Genomic DNA, 14,033 nt, shown 5'->3' with positions numbered 1-14,033 from the left:
AAATACGTATGAACACTCTTTCCCAAATAAATGATATATCACACATACACCTCTCCCCACAAACCTTCCCACTGAGCAATGTCACTGAGACTGTTTAAAAAAAAAAAAAAAACACTGACTTAGGCAAAAGACACTTTGACTTCTTTATTACCACAGAAGTATCTCATTTTTTATTTAACAGCTATATTATCTATAATTTTTAAAAATACATTTAACTTTCCAGTCACACTAACTCTTTAAATTCTTTTTTTCTTTGGGACAGGGTCTCACTCTGTTGCCCAGGCTTAAGTATGGTGGCGCAATCACAGCTTGTGGCAACCTCTGCCTTCTGAACTCAAGCCATCTTCCACCTCAGCCTCCTGAGTATCTGGGACCACAGATGAACACGACCACATTCATCTAATTTTTAAAGGTTTTTTTATTAGAGACGAGGCCTAGGTTCACGTATGGCCCAAATCAGTCTTGAATTCTAGGGCTCAAGCAATTCTGCCACCTTTGCCTCCCGCAAAGTGCTGAGATTACAGGTGTGAGCCACCGAGCCTGACCCACATTAACTTTTATTATAAAATTGAGGGTAAACATGAAAAAATGAAAAAAAAGAAATAAATTAAAATTGAGGGTAAATTCTTCAGTGGTGTCAGGGGGAGAAAAACTGATATCCAAATCCAATCTTAAAAATCATCCTTGGCCAGGTGCGGTGTCTCACACCTATAGTCCCAGCATTTTAGAAGGCCGAGGTGGGTGATCACCTGAGGTCAGGAGTGTAAGACCAGTCTGACAAATATGGTGAAACTCCATCTCTACTAAAAGCACAAAAATTAGCCAGGTGTGGTGTTGGGCGCCTGTAGTCCCAGTACTCAGGAGGCTGAGACAGGAGAATCGCTTGAACCTCGGAGGCAGAGGTTGCAGTGAGCCAAGAATGCACCATTGCACTCGAGTCTGGGCAACAGATCAAGACTCTGTCTCAAAAAACAACAACAACATCCTTAATGTGTGTACTCATATAGACAACTGTTCTCTAGACAATTTTTCTATCATGGAAGAACTGCTATCATATATATATAAATGAATTGTTACCTATAAAGGGAGAAAACTGGAAACAAGTGTCCACAACAAGAGACCAGCTAAAGGTATAAAAATTATAAGTTACTAGGTTTTCAGTCTGGGATGATGAAAGGGTCTGAAGGTGAACAATGGTGATGGTTGTACGACAATGTAAATGTACCCAATGTCACTGAACTGTACCCTTAAAAAGGTTTACAATGGCAAAAATTTAATGTTATGTACATTTTCAATGAAAAAAGCAAAAAAGGAAAAGTGTACCCTGTAATATAGATTTCTATTAATGTGGGGAGATTTTCCCTATGTATGTTAAGAGGAGGGGGAAAATAGGCTTTACAATAAAAAAATAAAACACTAGAAAGATATTTAGAGCAAAAGGGCTCACAATGGAGGCTGTCCTTAGTGGTTGGGTTGTAAGCAATTTTTGCATCCTTGCCTGTTTTAAATGTAATCTGAAATAGATTAAATATTTATTAAATAATAAATGTAATTATTTCAGATTGTGTGACTATATTAGTAAGAGAAAATTCACAGCCTTTAAACCCATTTTATATCAAGTTTATTCTAAGAAAACAATTCAACCACAGTTAACAAAATACATGAATGGCCAGGGGCAGTGGCTCACTACTGTAATCCCAGCACTTTGGGAGGCCAAGGTGGGCAGATCACCTGAGGTCAGGAGACCAGACTGGCCAACATGGCGAAACCCGGTCTCTACTAAAAATACAAAAAAAAATTAACTGGACGTGGTGATACATGCTTGTAGACCCAGCTACTTGGGAGGCTGAGGCAGGAGAATCACTTGAACCCAGTAGACCAAGGTTGCAGTGTCGAGATCACATGACTGCACTCCAGCCTGGGCAACAGAGTGAGACTCCATCTCAAAAATAAATAAGTAAATAAATAATAAAATAAAGGAAAAAATACATTAATGAAATTAGCATTATGTTAGAAATGTATATTATGGTATTATAGCAATACTGAATATTGTATAGCATTTAAAAGTGCTAGATTTATAAACAGCTCATACCAATCAATAATAATAACCTTACAGAAAAATGGGCAAATAGTATTAACAGCCAAAAGGGAAAAATGGCAAATCGTAACACTGGTGCCCAACTTCACTCAAAATTCAAGAAATATACAAACTCCCATTGTTTTACCTATCAGATTAACAGTGCATGCCCTGTGACCCAGCAATTTTCTGACAGGAATTTACAAATAGGCAAAAGGAAATTCACTGCAAAATTGATTGAAATTGCCGGGCGCGGTGGCTCAAGCTTGTAATCCCAGCACTTTGGGAGGCCGAGGCGGGTGGATCACAAGGTCAAGAGATCGAGACCATCCTGGTCAACATGGTGAAACCCCGTCTCTACTAAAAAACCCAAAAAAATTAGCTGGGCATGGTGGCGCGTGCCTGTAATCCCAGCTACTCAGGAGGCTGAGGCAGGAGAATTGCCTGAACCCGGGAGGCGGAGGTTGCGGTGAGCCGAGATCGTGCCATTGCACTCCAGCCTGGGTAACAAGAGCGAAACTCCGTCTCAAAAAAAAAAAAAAAAAAAAAAAAAATTGATTGAAATTAAAATTTAAGTATCTATTAGTAGAGAATAAGCTAAATAAATGTTGGTATATCTATAACCAACAATAAAATGCCAATAAGCTTTAATAAAAAATATTTAGATCTGGCCAGGCACGGTGGATCATGCCTGTCACCCCAGCACTTTGGGAGGCTGAGGCCGCTGGATCACAAGGTCAGGAAATTGAGACCATCCTGGCCAACATGGTAAAACCTCATCTCTACTAAAAATACAAAAGTTAGCCAGGCGTGGTGGCGCATGCCTGTAATCCCAGCTACTTGGGAAGCTGAGGCAGGAGGATCGATTGTTTGATCCAGGGAGTCAGAGGTTGCAGTGAGCTGAGATGGCAGCGCTGTACTCCAGCCTGGCACAGGAGACTCCATCTCAAAAAAAAAAATCTAGATGTTCTAAATACGGAAAGATACCCAAGCTTCAATTAGTAAAAAAAAACTAGAACAAAAACATATATTAGGTTGGTGCAAACATAATTGCAGCTTTTCCTACTCCTAAAAAATATATATATACACACACACGTATGTATGTAATGGCAAAAGCCATAACTTTGCCATTACATACATACACATGTATGGCAAAAACCACAATTACATTTGCTCCCACCTAACAATATTGTGTTCAGTTTTACATATGCAGATTTTAAATAATATCACAATAATAAGAGAAAAGAGGCTTTTTAACATTTCAACTTTATACTGTTGGAACTTAACATTATAGACTGCTTTTAGTTTAGAATTAAAATGACAGCCAGGCACAGTGGCTCATGCCTATAATCCCAGCACTTTGGGAGGCAGCAGCAGGAGGATCACTTGAAGCTAGCAGTTTGAGACCAGTCTCTATCCTATCTCTGCCAAAAAATTTAAAAATAAGGCATAGTGGTACAAACCTGTAGTCCTAGCTACTCAGGAAGCTATGGCAGGAGGATGACTTAAGCCCAGGAATTCAAGTTTACAATGAGCTATGATTATGCCACTGCACTCCTGCCTGGGCATCAGAGCACAACCCTAGCTCTAAAATAAATATATAAATGAAATTTTGTTTCTTTTAGTGATAGCAACGACTTCAGTAAAAATGCTCATTAGGAATGAAAGATAAAATGTTAAGCTAAAAAGCAAAGGCAATTATGGGTAAGGGCTTAAAGTGTTTAACATAGTTATACTGCCTTTTTATGTTTAATGTTCAAAATGTCAGTTAAAAACATACTATACTTTGCTAGAGTTAAAAAAAACTACCCCTATCAAGTGAAAAGAGTAGTCCATTTATTTTTGTTTAGCTCAATAACTAAAAGCTAAAGTAGTTTGTTTAATTGTACAGAACACAACCTAGCAAAAGGAACTCACAGTGCTTCTTGATATTCTATAGTAAGGTAACGGAAGCCTTTATATTGCTCAGAGCTTTGCTTCTAATATGTTATAAAAGCTGTTGGCTTTCAGAAATGAATTGATCTGGGTTAAGTTGAGATCAAAAGCATATCAAAAATAATGTGTCAGAATATAGAAGTAAATGTTCAAATATTTAGACTTAACGTACTTTCTTTTTTCTGTTTTTTTTAAGATGGGGTTTCACCATATTGGTCAGGCTGGTCGAGCTCCTGACCTCAGGTGATCTGCCCACCTCGGCCTCCCAAAGTGCTGGGATTACAGGCGCCCATGAGCCACTGTGCCCAGCTGACTTAACATACTTTCAAAACTGCCTGAAAATGTGATATGTATTTTTTTTTAGATTCTTACAAAGCTTTTTTATTATTCTTCATACACACACACAGACACACACACACACACACACACACACGTAAGTATATACTTTAAGTTCTGGGACACATGTGCAGAACGTGCAAGTTTGTTACATAGGTATACACGTGCCACGGTGGTTTCTGTACCCATCAACCTGCCTTCTACATTAGGTATTTCTCCTAAAGCTATCCCTTCCATAGCCTTCCCACCCCGCCCCCATAGGCCCCAGTATGTGATGTTTCCATCCCTGTGTCCATGTGTTCTTATTGTTCAACTCCCACATGTGGTGTTTGGCTTCCTGTTCCTGTGTTAGTTTGCTGAGAATGATGGTTTCCAGCTTCATCCATGTCCCTGCAAAGGACATGAATTCATTCTTTTTTATGGCTGCATAGTATTCCATGGTGTATATGTGCCATACTTTCTTTATCCAGTCTATCATTGATGGCCCTTTGGCTTTGTTCCAAGTCTTTGCTACTGTGAACAGTGCTGCAATAAATGTATGTATGTGTCTTTACAGGAGAATGATTTATAATCCTTTGGGTATATACCCAGTAATGGGATTGCTGGGTCAAATGGTATTTCTGGTTCTAGATCCTTGAGGAATTGCCATGCTGTCTTCCACAATGGTTGAACTAATTTACACTCCCACCAACAGTATAAAAGCTCTATTTCTCCACATCCTCTACAGCATCTCTTGTCTCCCAACTTTTTAATGATAGCCATTCTAACCAGTGTGAGATGGTATGTCATTGTGGTTTTGATTTGCATTTCTCTAATGCCCAGTGATAATTAGCTTTTTTTCATGTTTGTTGGCCGCATAAATGTCTTTTGAGAAATGTCTGTTCATATCCTTCACCCACTTTTTGATAGGGTTTTCTTCTTGTAAATTTGTTTAAGTTCCTTATAAATTCTGAATATTAGTCCTTTGTCAGATGGATAGATTGCAAAGATTTTCCTTTTTTTTTTTCTCGATAGGTAGTCTTGCTCTGTTGCGCAGCCTGGAGTGCAGTGGCCTGATCTTGGTACACTGCAGCCTCCGCCTCCTGGGTTCAGGGGATTCTCTTGCCTCAGCCTCCTGAGTATCTGGGATTACAGGCATGTGCCACCACACCCAGCTAATTTTTGTATTTTTAGTAAAGAGAAGGTTTCACTATGTTGGTCAGGCTAGTCTCGAACTCCTGACCTTGTGATCTGCCCACCTCGGCCTCCCAATCTACTGGGATTACAGGCATGAGCCACCATGCCTGGCCAAGACTGCTTTCTCATCAAGTGAATGGTTTTAGGTCAGTTATATGCCCTTAAAACAACTGCACGAATGCAAAAGGTAGAACCAGGTATATCACAAGCGTTATAAACTCCTCCTAAAAAAGAAAAGCAGGAGTTACTATCAATGAGCTTCTGAGGGAGTCTAATTGCCACTCACTGATAGGTGTCTATCAGAAAAACTGTAATACAAAGAATTGCATTCGAGATCTTCCAAATATGGCCAGGCACAGTGGCTCATGCCTGTAATCCCAGCACTCTGGGAGGCCCAGGCAGGCCTTGAGGCTAGGAGTTAAAGACCAGCCAGGCCAACATGGCAAAACCCAGTCTCTATAAAAAATACAAGAATTGGCTGGGAATTGTGGTGCACACCTGTGATCCTAGCTGCTAAGGAGGCTGAGGCACAAGAACTGCTTGAACCTAGGAGGCAGAGTTTGCAGTGAGCCGAGATTCCGCTACTGCACTCTAGTCTAAATGACAAAGTATGATCCTGTCAAGACGGATGGATGGAGGGATGGAAGGAAGGAAGGAGGCAAGCAAGCAAGCAAGCTACCTTTTAGGACTATGGTGATATTTGATTTTACAATTATAAAGGTTTTTCATTAAATTGTAAAGTAACAATTATAACTGTTAAATTCTGAAAATATTAATTTTCCTCTACAGAAAGTGCTGCTACCTCAACTTTCAAGGAGCATCTGACCTCTAAACCTTGCCGTTAAGGAACCTATCCTTCCAACCTAACCCTAGTTGGCATGTAATTGTCAACTAGCACTTTTTATCATAGCCACTGTAACACAGGTTAAAGGGTTCCTCTGTATTTCCCCATTGTTATTTCTTCAGTGGTCATTTTTAAAACACAGTGATGCCATTTACCTTTACCTCGTATATCAAAATAGTTGTCAAAGAGGATAAATTATCAAGTCACACTGCGTGAGTGCAAATCCAGGTACTACTGTGTGGCTTTGTACCAGGTTAAGTTCCTTGAAACTTACATATGTGAATAAAGGGGTAACTGTGAGGCTTAAGTAAAATAATACAGGTAGAACCCCTTAGACAAGTGCCTGGCATTGACTTAACTGTATTTAAGTAAATGGTCAAAATATATTTGTTTTGGCCAGGTGTGGTGGCTCAGGCCTGTAATCTCAGCACTTTGGGAGGCCGAGGCAGGCATATCATGAGGTCAGGAATTCAAGACCAGCCTAGCCAACATGGAGAAACCCAGTCTCTACTAAAAATACAAAAATTAGCTGGGTGTGGTGGTACATGCCTGTAGTTTCAGCTACTCAGGAGGCAGAGCATGAGAAATGCTTGAACCCAGGAGGTGGAGGTTGCAGTGGGCTGAGATTGCACCACTGCACTCCAGCCTGGGCAACAAAGCGAGACTCTGTTTCCCCCGCCTTCAAAAAAAAAAGTGTTGGTTTTTCTTAGGAAAATACTCATGTTGCAAAGCTTTAGTTTCCAAGAAGTCTAGCCCAGGCTTGTTTTTGCTTTGCTTTTCTGTTAAGAGACAAGGTCATCCAGCCTAGAGCGCAGTGGCATAAACTTGGCTCACTTGCAGTCTTGATCTCCTGGGCTCAAGTAATCCTCCCACTTCAGCCTCCGGAGTACCTGGGACTACAGGTGCACACTACCACGGCCAGCTAATTTTTTTTGTTTGTTTTAGAGATGGAGTCTCACTATGTTGCACAGGTTGGTCTCGAACTCCTGGCCTCAAGCAATCCTCCCACTTTGGCCTCCCAGAGTGCTGGGATTACAGGTATGAGCCACCACACCCAGCCCAACCTTGCTGTTTAAAATAAGAGCATATTCTGTTAGATTTCCATGCTTAAGAAGCTAAGATTTTTTTTTTTTTTAGATATACAGTTAGGGGGAAAGGCAGACAGCAATGCTGAGAGTAGAGCTGCTCAGACGGCAATGGAATTGAACTTGCATACAGTAAAAGTTACTACTGTAGCTAGCAAACCTATGTATAGTTCCTTAACAGCAGTATTTCACATTTATTAGGTTGGTGCAAAAGTAACTGTGGTTTTTGCCATTAAAAGCAAAAGTGGGAAAACCATGATTTCTTTTGCACCAACCCAATACCATGCCATTTCCTGTGTGCCTACTACACAAAACTTCTTGACTGCATGTTCTCTTATTGGGGCAAAAGCTAAGCAACTATAATCCTAACTACTCAGGAGGCTGAGGCAGGACAATTGCTTGAACCCAGGAGGCAGTGGCTGCAGTGAGCTGACATCCTGCCACTGCACTCCAGCCCGGGTGACAAGAACAAGACTCTGCCCCCTCCCCCAAAAAAAACAGAAAAAGAAATATAACTAGGCCAGGCGCGGTGGCTCAAGCCTGTAATCCCAGCACTTTGGGAGGTTGAGGCGGGTGGATCACAAGGTCGAGAGATCGAAACCAACCTGGTCAACATAGTGAAACCCCGTCTCTACTCAAAATACAAAAAATTAGCTGGGCATGGTGGCGCGTGCCTGTAATCCCAGCTACTCAGGAGGCTGAGGCAGGAGGATTGCCTGAACCCAGGAGGCGGAGGTTGCGGTGAGCCAAGATCGCGCCATTGCACTCCAGCCTGGATAACAAGAGCGAAACTCCGTCTCAAAAAAAAAAAAGAAATATAACTGTAACCAATGTGTCATACTAATGTAAGATTAATTGGGTTTTTTTTGTAGAGATGAGGTCTTGCCATGTTGCCTAGACTGGTCTTGAACTCCTGGCCTGTCTCAAAAAGAATAAAGTCCACTTCAATATTTTGGTTCTTAGGTTCCTATTGGTTATATGGGGATACTGTTTCCCCTTTAGAAAACACTTTAAAATTATCATTTCATAGAAGCAACAAACTGGTGAAGAATGAAGAATAACTGAAGTTTTGCTGAACTTGTTACTGGTTTTTCAACGGCCTCTTCAAAAAATAAGCATGAAGAAACCACTTACAGATCCTAGCTCTACTCCTACTGAGTCAAGCCTTTGTGGAACCAAGTTTCCCCCACCTCCTTTTTTTTTTTTTTTTTTTTAATTTTTCTCTTTGAAACAGGATTTTGCTCTGTCCCCCAGGCTGGAGTGCAGTGGCACAATCATAGCTCACTGCAGCCTCAAACTCCCAGGCTAATACAATTCTCCACCTCAGCCTTCTGAGTACACATGCATGCCACGACATCAGGCTAATTTTTTATTTTCAAATTTTTGTAGAGTCAGGGTCTTGCTATGTTGCCTAAGTTGGTCTCAAACTGTTGGGCTCAAGGGATACTCCAATCTTGACCTCCCAAAGTGCTAAGATTACAGCTGTGAGCCACCCACCCAACCAAGTTTTCCTTTTTAATACTGCAGTAACTCAACGTTTTGGCCTTAGGACTCCTTTAAAATCTTAAAAATTGAGGACCTCAAAGAATGCTAATTTACATAAATTGTATCTATAGATTTTTATCACATTAGAAATTAAAACTGATACATCTCTAAAATGAATTATGTCTTTAATCTGTAATGCACTGTATTATTTTGCAAAATCTCTAATGACTGGTTTAATATAAATAAACTGGATTTTAATTTCTTCTGCAATCAGGTGTGGTATATTGTTTTGGTTAAAAGAATGTGAAGTAAATCTGGTCTCACACGACATTTATTTGAAAGGGATAAGTTCTCCTGGACTCACTGAAAGGGTCTTGGGAACCCTCCAAGGGTCCTGAAACAACTGCCCTAGTGGATGCCCTTCAGATCACCCCATACAATCAGTCCTTCCAAAGAACTCTGTCCATCCAGATTTAAAACACAGCCCTTCCAGTGTATTCTCCATTCATTTATAGTGATTTACTGACCACCTTTTTGTACAATGTCAACATTAAAGTTACACCTGGGTCGACCCAGTCTTCCCTAAAGTCCTATCACCAAAAAGACCCTGAAAATACCAACGCAATCATTTGTGGACTTTTAATAGTCATTATTAAAAATAAGTACCGGCCGGGCACGGTGGCTCAAGCTTGTAATCCCAGCACTTTGGGAGGCCGAGGCAGGTGGATCACAAGGTCGAGAGATCGAGACCATCCTGGTCAACATGGTGAAACCCCGCCTCTACTAAAAATACAAAAAATGAGCTGGGCATGGTGGCGTGTGCCTGTAATCCCAGCTACTCAGGAGGCTGAGGCAGGAGAATTGCCTGAACCCAGGAGGCGGAGGTTGCGGTGAGCTGACATCGCGCCATTGCACTCCAGCCTGGGTAACAAGAGTAAAACTCTGTCTCAAAAAAAAAAAAAAAAAAAAAATAAGTACCAAGGAATGAGAACTTGTATTAAAATTATGACTTTTACAGATAGGCCATGGTGAAAGCTATCAGTTTTAAAGATCGTGTTTCAAAGATTATTTTAGCTTCTGAATATTAAATATTTGGGAATGCAAAGCACTTTTTCTATGGACTATTAGTAAATAAAATTACAATAATAATAAAGGGATATACCATGGTATTTACTTTTTAAGCATTAGTCCCATCAAATTCCTCTTTCACCACTTTCAATAAAACTTGGCAATAATAATAATCTTTATTTGTATGTCCTCTAAACAGGAAAGCGTTATTTCTTTCATGTCATTCACAGGCATTTTATGATCTTTCAGTCAATGAATGGGATCAGAAGACACTTCAGATCTTTCTCCCTACATAATTATAATTGGTGCACATATTACTTCAGCATGCCTATATGAAGCCATGCTGTAATCAAGTAGATATAATGTCACCATTTTTCCCAAGTAGATTCTTTAGTAAGTAGTTTTGACTGTGTTTTTTCCATACCTAGAATCCCAGCAAGAAAAAATTTCTGGCAGAAAACTGAGGCTGCCAAGGTTAAGAAAAGATTACCTTAAAAAGATTCCAAAAAATACATACTTTAAAAAGATTCCAAAAATGATTTGTCTGTCAGGAGAAGGGATTTAGGAAACAGGTTGGATTCTGCCCCCAACCTTGCTTGAGCAACACCCAAACCTACCTGGGCACCAAGGGCAGAGTAAACGTTCCACATCCTAACTTTAAGGCCTTGTTAAATCAGTAAACACATGCACCTTTAGAACTTTATAAACTGTATAAACTAGTCATCACTCCTGGATATTCAACATCAGGGTCAGAAAACAGCAGTGAGACTAAAAATCAGTCTGAAGATACTACAAGATCGCAAAATCTTTGTTATGCCAATGTCCCATCTAAAGATGACACATTTGCAACTGTATTTAAGAAGGGCTGGGTGTGGGGTGGATCACAAGGTCAGGAGTTTGAGACCAAGCTGACCAACATTGTGAAACCCCTTCTCTACTAAAAATGCAAAAATTAGCTGGGTATAGTGGCAAGTGCCTGTAATCGCAGCTACTCGGGAGGCTGAGGCAGGAGAATAGCTTGAAGCCAGGACGCTGAGGTTACAGTGAGCTGAAACTTCGCCACTGTACTCCAGGCTGGCGACAGAGTGAGACTCTGTCTCAAAAAAGAAAGACAGAAAGAAGGGCCGGGCACATGGCTCATTGTCAGTAGGCCCAGCACTCTGAGAGGCCAAGGCAGATGGATCACTTGAGGTCGGGAGTTTGAGACCAGCCTGGACCAACATGGTGAAACCCCATCTCTACTGAAAACACAAAAATTAGCAGGGTGCGGTGGTGGGCGGCTGTAATCCCAGCTAATCACTTGAGCCCAGGAGGCAGAGGTTGCAAAGTAAGCCAAGACAAGTGAGCTGAGATGGTACCACTGCACTCTAGCCTGGCTGACAGAGTGAGAGGCCATTGAAAAGGAAAGGAGAAAGGGAAAGGGAAAGGGAAGGGAAGAGAAGGAAAAAAAGAGAAAGGGAAGGGAAGGGAAAGTGGGGAGGTGAGGGGAAGGGAGGGGAAGGGAAGGGAAGTGAAGGGAAGGGAATGGGGAGGAGGTAGGGGAAGGAGAAGAAATGAGCTGAGACGGCGTCCCTGTACTCCAGTCTGGGTTACAGAGAAGAAAAGGAAAAGGAAAGGAAAGGAGAGAGCAGGAAAAGGAAAGGAAGGGAAAGCAAAGGGGAAAGGGGAAAGGAAAGGGGGCGGGGGAAGGGGAAGTGGAAAGGGAAAGGGGGGGAAGGCGTGGAGAAGAGAGGAAGGGAAAAGGGGAAAGGAAAGAAAAAGGAAAAAGGAAGGAAAAAGGAGAAAAAGAATAGAAAGGGAAGGGAAGAGAAGGGAAAGGGGGGAATCCAAGAGGAGGGGGAAGGGGGAGGAGGCTGGAGGAAGGGAAGGGAGGGGGAGAGGGGAGAGGGAGGGGAAGGTTGAAGGTATTGTAAAGAGTAGGGGAAGAGGGGGAGGGGAAGGGGAGGGGAAGAGGAAGGAAGTCAAGGGGAGGGGAAAACGGGAAGGGAAAGGAAAGGAAGGCAAATTCAAGACCAGCCTGGGCACTATGTCGAGATCCTACAGAAATAATTTTTTTTTAACTAGTTAGGCATGGTAGCATGCACCTATAGTTCCAGCTACCTGGGTGGCTGAAGACAGACAGACAGAGAGAAGCAAGCCTGAGCAACACAGTGAGATACCATCTCTACAAAATATTAAAACGTTAGCCAGGCATACTGGCATATGCCTGTAGTCCCAGTTACTGCAGTGAGCTACAATGGCGCCACCTCACTCGCCTGGGCAACACAGCAAGACCTCGTCTCTATAAAATAATAAAAAGAAAGGCAGGCCAAGTGCAGTGGCTCAAGTTTGTAATCCCAGGTCTTTGGGAGGCCAACCAAGAGGACTGCTTGATCCTGAAAGTTTGAGACCAGCCTGGGCAACGTGGTAAAACCTCGTCTCTACAAAAAATATTTCAAACAAAAATCAGATCGGGCACCATGGCTCACACCTGTAATCCCAGCACCTTGGGAGGCAGAAGTGGGCAGATCACTTGAGGTGAGTTCCTTTAAAGTCAAAGCTGTTTATTTCTGAAACCCTAGAACTTTAACACAATGCACTTACTGACATATCAATAATAAGAACTGAATTGAGCCTACAACCACTGCCAAGGACTCCATTCATTTCTTCATTCAACAGAGCTGATAAAAAGAATTGCCTAGTTTTCTGTAGTAGAACTTAGAAATTTCTGATTAATTTGAAGTCAACAGGTAAGATAATTCCTTAATTTTTTCTTTATTTTTATTGTTTTCTATATTTGAGGAGATTTTGGCTTATATATATATATATATTTTTTTTTTTTGAGAATTGCTTATATTAGCTGCCTAAATCTGTCATAAAATTACCTAAAAACCAGTGGGTCTCAAACCTAGCAGAGCTTTATAATGACCAAAGGAGCTTTTTTTTTTTTTGAGACAGAGTTTCGCTCTTGTTACCCAGGCGGGAGTGCAATGGCGCAATCTCGGCTCACCGCAACCTCCGCCTCCTGGGTTCAAGCAATTCTCCTGCCTCAGCCTCCCAAGTAGCTGGCACTACAGGTGCGCGCCACCATGCCCAGCTAATTTTTTGTATGTTTAGTAGAGATGGGGTTTCACCATGTTGACCAGGATGGTCTCGATCTCTTGACCTCGTGATCTACCCGCCTGGGCCTCCCAAAGTGCTGGGATTATAGGTGTGAGCCACCGCACCCGGCCCCAAAGGAGCTTTTTAAAATTCAAACACTTAGGCCCACGTGAGATTCTAATTCAGTTATCCTGGGATGAACCCCAGAATGACTTTAGATGGCAAGCAGACGTACATTTACATAGGGAGCCCAGTCCTAAATACTCTTCCAATGTGAAGCTGAGTGGTCACTGGAGTTGATGAGCCAGGAATTTAGATATAAATGAGCCAACCAACTAACAGTACATGAGGATTCAAAGACCACAGGGTCAGAAAGAAAACAGTAGGGGAAAGAGGAACAAGAAAGAAAGCTTTGAAAGAGCAGCCACTGACTCAGGCCCAGGAAGGGATGGTGTCCAGGAAGTGGGAGAATCTACTTTTTTAACATGGAGAGAGATCCTGATATTTCAGAAGCCCCTGATGATTCAAATCTTTTTATACAGAAACAACAAGCTATGCCCTGGGATCAAAATCCTGAACAATCAAATGGAAATTACAGTGGAGATGAACAAAAGGGAAAGCAGAAATCAAGAGGAGGAGGAGAAGCTGGCGGAAAGAAGAGCAAGAAAAAGAGGAGGAAATCGAAAAAGACCTGGACAATGAACAGGAAAAAAAAAAAAGGAAAACGGAAAATGAGAAAACAGAAACAGTATCCCAAGACAAGATTGCCAGCAAATCCCTCACGGACACTCTCCGGGCAAAGTTTAAGTTAAACAGGTGCCCCACAATACAAGAGCGTCTATCACTCTCATTTGAATTTGGCATGACACATAAGCAGATAAGTCAGTGGTTCTATAAAAGGAGGAAGAAATATAATAAAGAAATGTCCAATAGAAAGCGTAAGAAA

At 41.6% G+C, this 14,033-nt stretch overlaps 1 protein-coding gene across 2 annotated transcripts in view; it reads right to left on the bottom strand.

Annotated features, from left to right (window-relative positions):
• Window positions 1-14,033, bottom strand: part of KDM5B (lysine demethylase 5B) — an 85,664-nt gene that overhangs the window by 55,503 nt on the left and 16,128 nt on the right. The gene's annotated exons all lie outside the window — the stretch shown is intronic.

Source organism: Saimiri boliviensis, chromosome 14, assembly GCF_048565385.1.
Source record: "Saimiri boliviensis isolate mSaiBol1 chromosome 14, mSaiBol1.pri, whole genome shotgun sequence".
Classification (NCBI taxonomy): Eukaryota; Metazoa; Chordata; class Mammalia; order Primates; family Cebidae; genus Saimiri; species Saimiri boliviensis.
Note: the sequence above shows the minus strand (reverse complement) of the source record. Positions and strands in the feature narration are given on the sequence as shown.